General features: G+C 36.4%; 1 long non-coding RNA gene across 1 annotated transcript; it reads left to right on the top strand.

Annotated features, from left to right (window-relative positions):
- The first annotated feature begins 620 nt into the window (after positions 1–620).
- Positions 621–4,849, top strand: LOC129659182 (uncharacterized). The gene is made up of 3 exons (XR_008717850.1): positions 621–683; positions 2,582–2,688; positions 4,687–4,849. It is a non-coding gene; the product is annotated as an uncharacterized LOC129659182 (long non-coding RNA).
- The last annotated feature ends 1,109 nt before the right edge of the window (positions 4,850–5,958 follow it).

Consider the following 5,958-nt stretch of genomic DNA (forward strand, 5'->3'; position numbering starts at 1 on the left):
TGCTTCTAAAAATATTTAGTGGTTTCCTTTCTCATGAAACAGTATTTTTTTTTATTCTTGCAGATAAGAAAAACAGCTAACCCACTGAAAAATAATCCAAAATATTGTGTGAAGAGAAGTAAGATAAGACACAGGTTAATTCAGAAGGATTATTCGCAGAACAACCTTGTGAGAAATTTATTGACTGCCTTATTGAGTGAACGCATTATTTGGGAGCAGAAAAACATAGAGTAAATAATCCAAGAATGTGATTGGGTTTACTTACTAAATAAATTAATAAATAAATAGTATGAGGCAAATTGAATTTTATTCAATGTCTTACTGAGGACTATAGCCCAGGAGACAGATACCTCTGAGGAACTGTTCCAAAAGGAAGAGACCAATATATAAGTGATTTTGTTTAAAGAGTGCCTGCACTCTATCTACCATACGTCTCAGTAGAAGGTCATTGCTTGTCACAAGGCACAGATATTTCAGTTAATAATTTTAGTGCTTTTGAAAGTAAGGAAAAATGAAAGGTCCATGTTCATAAATAATTTTTTCACTGAAATATAATTCTTTAAGGGTTTATACTGTTTGTTTGCCCTAAAGAACAGAGTGCTTCATTCTGAATTTCTTTCAGGACATACGCTGTAGGTCAGCAGCGGCAATGGCTAATGACTTCATCCTTGTACAACAGGATGGTGAGCAACATTCTTTGTTTTACAGATTTAAAATTTTTGTCATCCTGAAAACTGGCTCAAACACTCCCCTTAGAAATATGTTTTACCTGGCTATTTAGTAGATTCTCTGAAGTATGTTCAAATGTTTCATTTTAATAAGAGTCCATGCAGAGTAAACACAGGTTGCCACTTTCTGGGATATGTGTTAATTTCATAGTGGGATATAATTATAATTCAAAAGATGTCAGATTAATTCATCTCTTTTTTTCTGGTCATTTAGAATTTTTGTTGCTTATATGAAAGACACTAATGGCGGTAGCCAACTTGGCCATACCTTCTGTTTTATCTAACAGGATGGCAGTAAATTCTACCAATCAATTGTACCTCAAACACTAAAATATCTTGTTGGTTGTCTGAGAGACTAGAATCTTATGTTAGAAGAGATTGATTCTAACATGCCTGCTTTATTTTAACCTGTGCATCCTTGAACATAATTTAAACAAGATACTCTAAGAATCTCACTGATGGAAGGGGAATTGGAGGCCACCTACTACAAAACTATCCAAAACTACAATCTCCTTAAAGAGTTCAAGGGAACAGAGTGGGACAGCCAACCTCCCACAGAAAGTCCCTCTTAAAAGGAAAGAATATTCATTCATCAATTTCTCAATTCCTTTATTTACTCACTTACTTATTAACTATTCAGTAGATTGCCCAAGTCTAATAACACTTTGGGATTTGAATTTAAAAGTGTAATTAAAAATAACCATTATTTCATAGGTGATTTTGTTCATAGACCATCTTAAATGATAGGGTTATGATATTGTATATTTTAAGGGCAAATGCAAATTCAGAATAAGAGGTTTAATTATCCCTGTTAAAAATTAGGAAAGATAGGCCCCATTCCCATTTCTTAGTGCATTTTCTTTTGTAAACTTGCAATTGTAAATTCTTTCTCTGCCCGTTTGAGGTGTATGTAAATCTTTTTAAAAGTCTCTTGCTAGTTTTACAACCAAGAAATATCTTTCTTAGGGGCCTGGGATCCATCCCTTTGGAATGTAAACATCAAGGGAGAGAGTGCCTCTCAGTTTCTGTGGGAAATGCAATTCCAGTTGCAAAACTATCTCCTGTCATAAAGATAAGAGAAATTTGTTTTTCCTTTGTACAGACCTAATTACCAGGTGAATTTAGCATAAACAGTGTGATAAATGGCACTGTCAAGTTCTCTTACTTGAGAACTTGCTATTATGTATCTTGAGACTCTATATATAATGGGTCATAACTGCTCGGCGATATAAAAGAATGAGATCTCTTTCTGTCTTTGCAGTCTCTTAGCAGATTGCTTCTGATGTGCATGCTATGCTGTTTACTGCTTATTCAATAATAAAATTGCTTTCTTTCTCTTCTACATTCATGGAGAGGTTTTCTGGCATGGGAAGATTTTGTTTTTAACTATATTTCTCAAGCAACACTTAAATACTTCCCAAGAAGAGCTGTTAATATGAGTCACTTGAGAGACTTAATAAACAAATTCCTCCCACAGATCTGCTGAGTTAGAATTTCTTGGGGCCCAAGAATTTGTGTTTAAAAATAAAGGCTCCCTGTTGATTCTAATGGATGGGCATTGAGATCCTGAACTAATTTGATTATTTGTATTGACTTATATAAACATCTGCTAAATTCATGCATGTGAGACATTTCATACCCAATGAAAAGACAAATTACTCAAGTTCAGGGACTCTACCTTATTTGAAATTTGACTTTTATATACAATGAGACCATAATGGTACTTGGTGTATAATGGTGACTCAATGAATCCTGCTTTGTTGGTTGGCATTTTGACAATGCCAAAGTGAAAAAAATTTTATAACCTTTCTCAGAAATCCATTTTAATTTCTCTCTTTTTTATCCCTCCTTAGCTACTTACCCTCATGAGAAATGGAGTTATTTTCAGCCATATCAACAAACAAGGATGTCACTGTCATCACAATGCCGGCCCTCCAAAGGTCAATTCCTGAGCCCTAAGGTATTTTTCTACCAGGAATATGGTAGTCATCAGGCTAAAGCCACTCCCCATAATGAACACTGAGGAACTCAACATGTACCAGCCCAAGATAGCTGAGGTGCATATCAAAGGAATGATTTCAGTGAGCCCAGACTTTTGCATCTTCCCATACATAGAAAAGTGCTAAACTCCTTAACTTGGGATATTTGGTTTTAATTCACAAAAAATACTTTTGATGTTCAGACTACCTGTCCTTTGTTGCAAACTATATAACCTGACTCCTCCCCTGCCTCCTCAAAGCAGTTCTCTCAGGTTTACTAGAGATGCTGCCTCTTCTGTTTGAAGTCCTAAAAATTATGACCGAATAAAGCATAACTCTCATCTTGTTAGGTTGTGACTATCTTCAAGTCAACACTAAATTTCTGATACTCCCTTTAAAGTCCCATCATCTCTTGTTAGTATACTATTTAGCATGCTACATTATAAACTAAGTTTTCAAAATTTACATTCTACCCTGAATTATAATGCTCAAAATTCTACAAGTCAGGCTTCAACAGTACATGAACCATGAAGTACCAGATATTCAAGCTGGATTTATAAAAGGCAGAGGAATCAGAAATCAAATTGCCAACACCTGTCGGATCATCAAAAAAGCAAGGGAGTTCCAGAAAAACATCTACTTCTGCTCTATTGACTATACCAAAGCCTTTGACTGTGTAGATCACAACAAACTGTGGAAAACTCTTAAAGAGATGGAAATACCAGACCACCTGACCTGCCTCCTGAGAAATCTGTATGCAAGTCAAGAAGCAACAGTTAGAACTGGACATGGAAGAACAGGCTGGTTCCAATTTGGGAAAGGAGTACACCAAGGCTGTATATTGTCACTCTGCTTATTTAACTTCTATGCAGAGTACATCATGTAAAATGCTGGGCTGGAGTAAGCACAAGCTGGAATCATGATTGCTGGGAGAAATATCAATAACCTCAGATATGCAGATGACACTACCCTTATGGCAGAAAGTGAAGAACTAAATAGCCTCTTGATGAAAGTGAAAGAAGAGAGTGAAAAACTTGGCTTAAACTCAACATTCAGAAAACTATAATCATGGCATCTGGTCCCATCACTTCTTGGCAAATAGATGGGGAAACAATGAAAAGAGTGACACAATTTATTTTCTTGGGCTCCAAAATCACTGCAGATGGTGACTGCAGCCATGACATTAAAAGACACTTGCTCCTTGGAAGAAAAGCTATGACAAACCTAGACAGCATATTCAAAAGCAGAGATATTACTTTGCTGAAAAAAGTCCATCTAGTTAAAGCTATGGTTTTTCCAGTAGTCATGTATGGATGTGAGAAATGGACTATAAAGAAAGCTGAGCCCTGAAGAATTGATGTTTTTGAACTGTGGTGTTGGAGAAGACTCTTGAGAGTCCCTTGGACTGCAAGGAGATCCAACCTGTCAATCCTAAAGGCAATCAGTCCTGAATATTCATTGGAAGGACTGATGCTGAAGCTGAAACTCCAATACTTTGGCCACCTGATGCGAAGTGCTGACTCACTGGAAAAGACCCTGTGCTGGTGTTGTAGCCACACGTTCCGGGAAACAAACTCGCTCAGAAGGACAATGCAGATTTATTACACCGGCGGGCCCAAGGCAGAGTCTCCTCTTAGCCAAGGACCCCAATCAGCATTTGTGAAAATCTTTTATACCCCATGTGTACGTGTCCGAACCCACCACCCCAAATTCCTTGAGACTTACATAAACCAAGGAAAATACAGTCCCAATAACCCATCATTTATGTGCTATGTGCTCATGTGCTCAAACAGTCAAACAATTAGCCAATAATCAATAAACCTGAGGTTACACTCCAATAGATACAGAAAAATTTATGGCCTGTCTGGAGGAAGGAGTGATTAGTGTATGTTTTCTCTTAGGCGATGAGTAACCTAGATAGGATCTTCAAGGTTCCCCTGTCTGGAGGGGGTCTTATCCTTCTGTTGTCGTTTTCATAGGCACTAAACACAGAGTTCAGAGTCCATTGGAAAGGTGGCCAAGCATGATCAGCATGAACAGGCCTAAGATGGAGTCCAGGCCCTATGAATTCCTTCTTCACTGGGAAAGATTGAGGGCAGGAGGAGAAGGGGACAACAGAAGATGAGATGGTTGGATGGCATCACTGACTTGATGGACATGAGTTTGAGTAAGCTCCAGGAGTTGGTGATGGACAGGGAAGCCTGGTGTGTTGCAATCCATGGGGTCACAAAGAGTTGAGACTGAGTGACTGAACTGACCCTGAATTATTATTACTTAAATCTATTAAGTTTGTTCATGTTTAATTAACATAAGAAAGCAAATCAAAACAAAACATTTGGATCATTTTTCTTAATTTTCTGGTGATTGTAACAAGTGATAGTGCTATAAAATATTATCAGTTATGACATCTTTTATTTTAAAAAGTTTTATCATTTATTAAAGCAATATCATAATTTATGAGATTCATAGATACTATATTCTATGGATGGGCATATTTATTTTGCATAGTAACCTGTGTTAGGAATACACATAAGAAAGAAATAGTTTATTTATTTAAATAATTAAATTAAAATTTTAACTGGCAATAGCTATGTTCAATATTCAAGTTTATTTCTAGGTTTTTCTCATTCAGTTTATTACAATTCTTATTATGACAATTTTCAAAATAATGCATGTATTTACACCTGTGTTTATTATTAAGAATATGTATTAAATATCTGTGAGAGAGGGAGAGGGTGGGAAGATTTGGGAGAATGGCATTGAAACATGTAAAATATCATGTATGAAACGAGTTGCCAGTCCAGGTTCGATGCACGATACTGGATGCTTGGGGCTGGTGCACTGGGACGACCCAGAGGGATGGAATGGGGAGGGAGGAGGGAGGAGGGTTCAGGATGGGGAACACATATATACCTGTGGCGGATTCATTTTGATATTTGGCAAAACTAATACAGTTATGTAAAGTTTAAAAATAAAATAAAAATTAAAAAAATATCCTGTAATAAATCATAATGGAAAAGAAAAAAAAAAAAAAAAGAATATGTGTTTATCATTCTGCCTCTATTGTGTTATAAACAATGGGGAAGCAGTCTTATAAAGAGAACTGAAGTGTCCCAACCATTGATTGATTGGAAATAAACTACATTATGTAATTTTTGTTGGTTTTACTCAAAGATTTCCTGGGTGGAACTCATCAGAATTACTCATTGTTAAAGTACTGCCTCAGGGTTTAGTTCTCGGACTCTATTTTT

The sequence above is a fragment of the Bubalus kerabau genome, chromosome 8 (assembly GCF_029407905.1).
Source record: "Bubalus kerabau isolate K-KA32 ecotype Philippines breed swamp buffalo chromosome 8, PCC_UOA_SB_1v2, whole genome shotgun sequence".
Taxonomy (NCBI): Eukaryota; Metazoa; Chordata; class Mammalia; order Artiodactyla; family Bovidae; genus Bubalus; species Bubalus kerabau.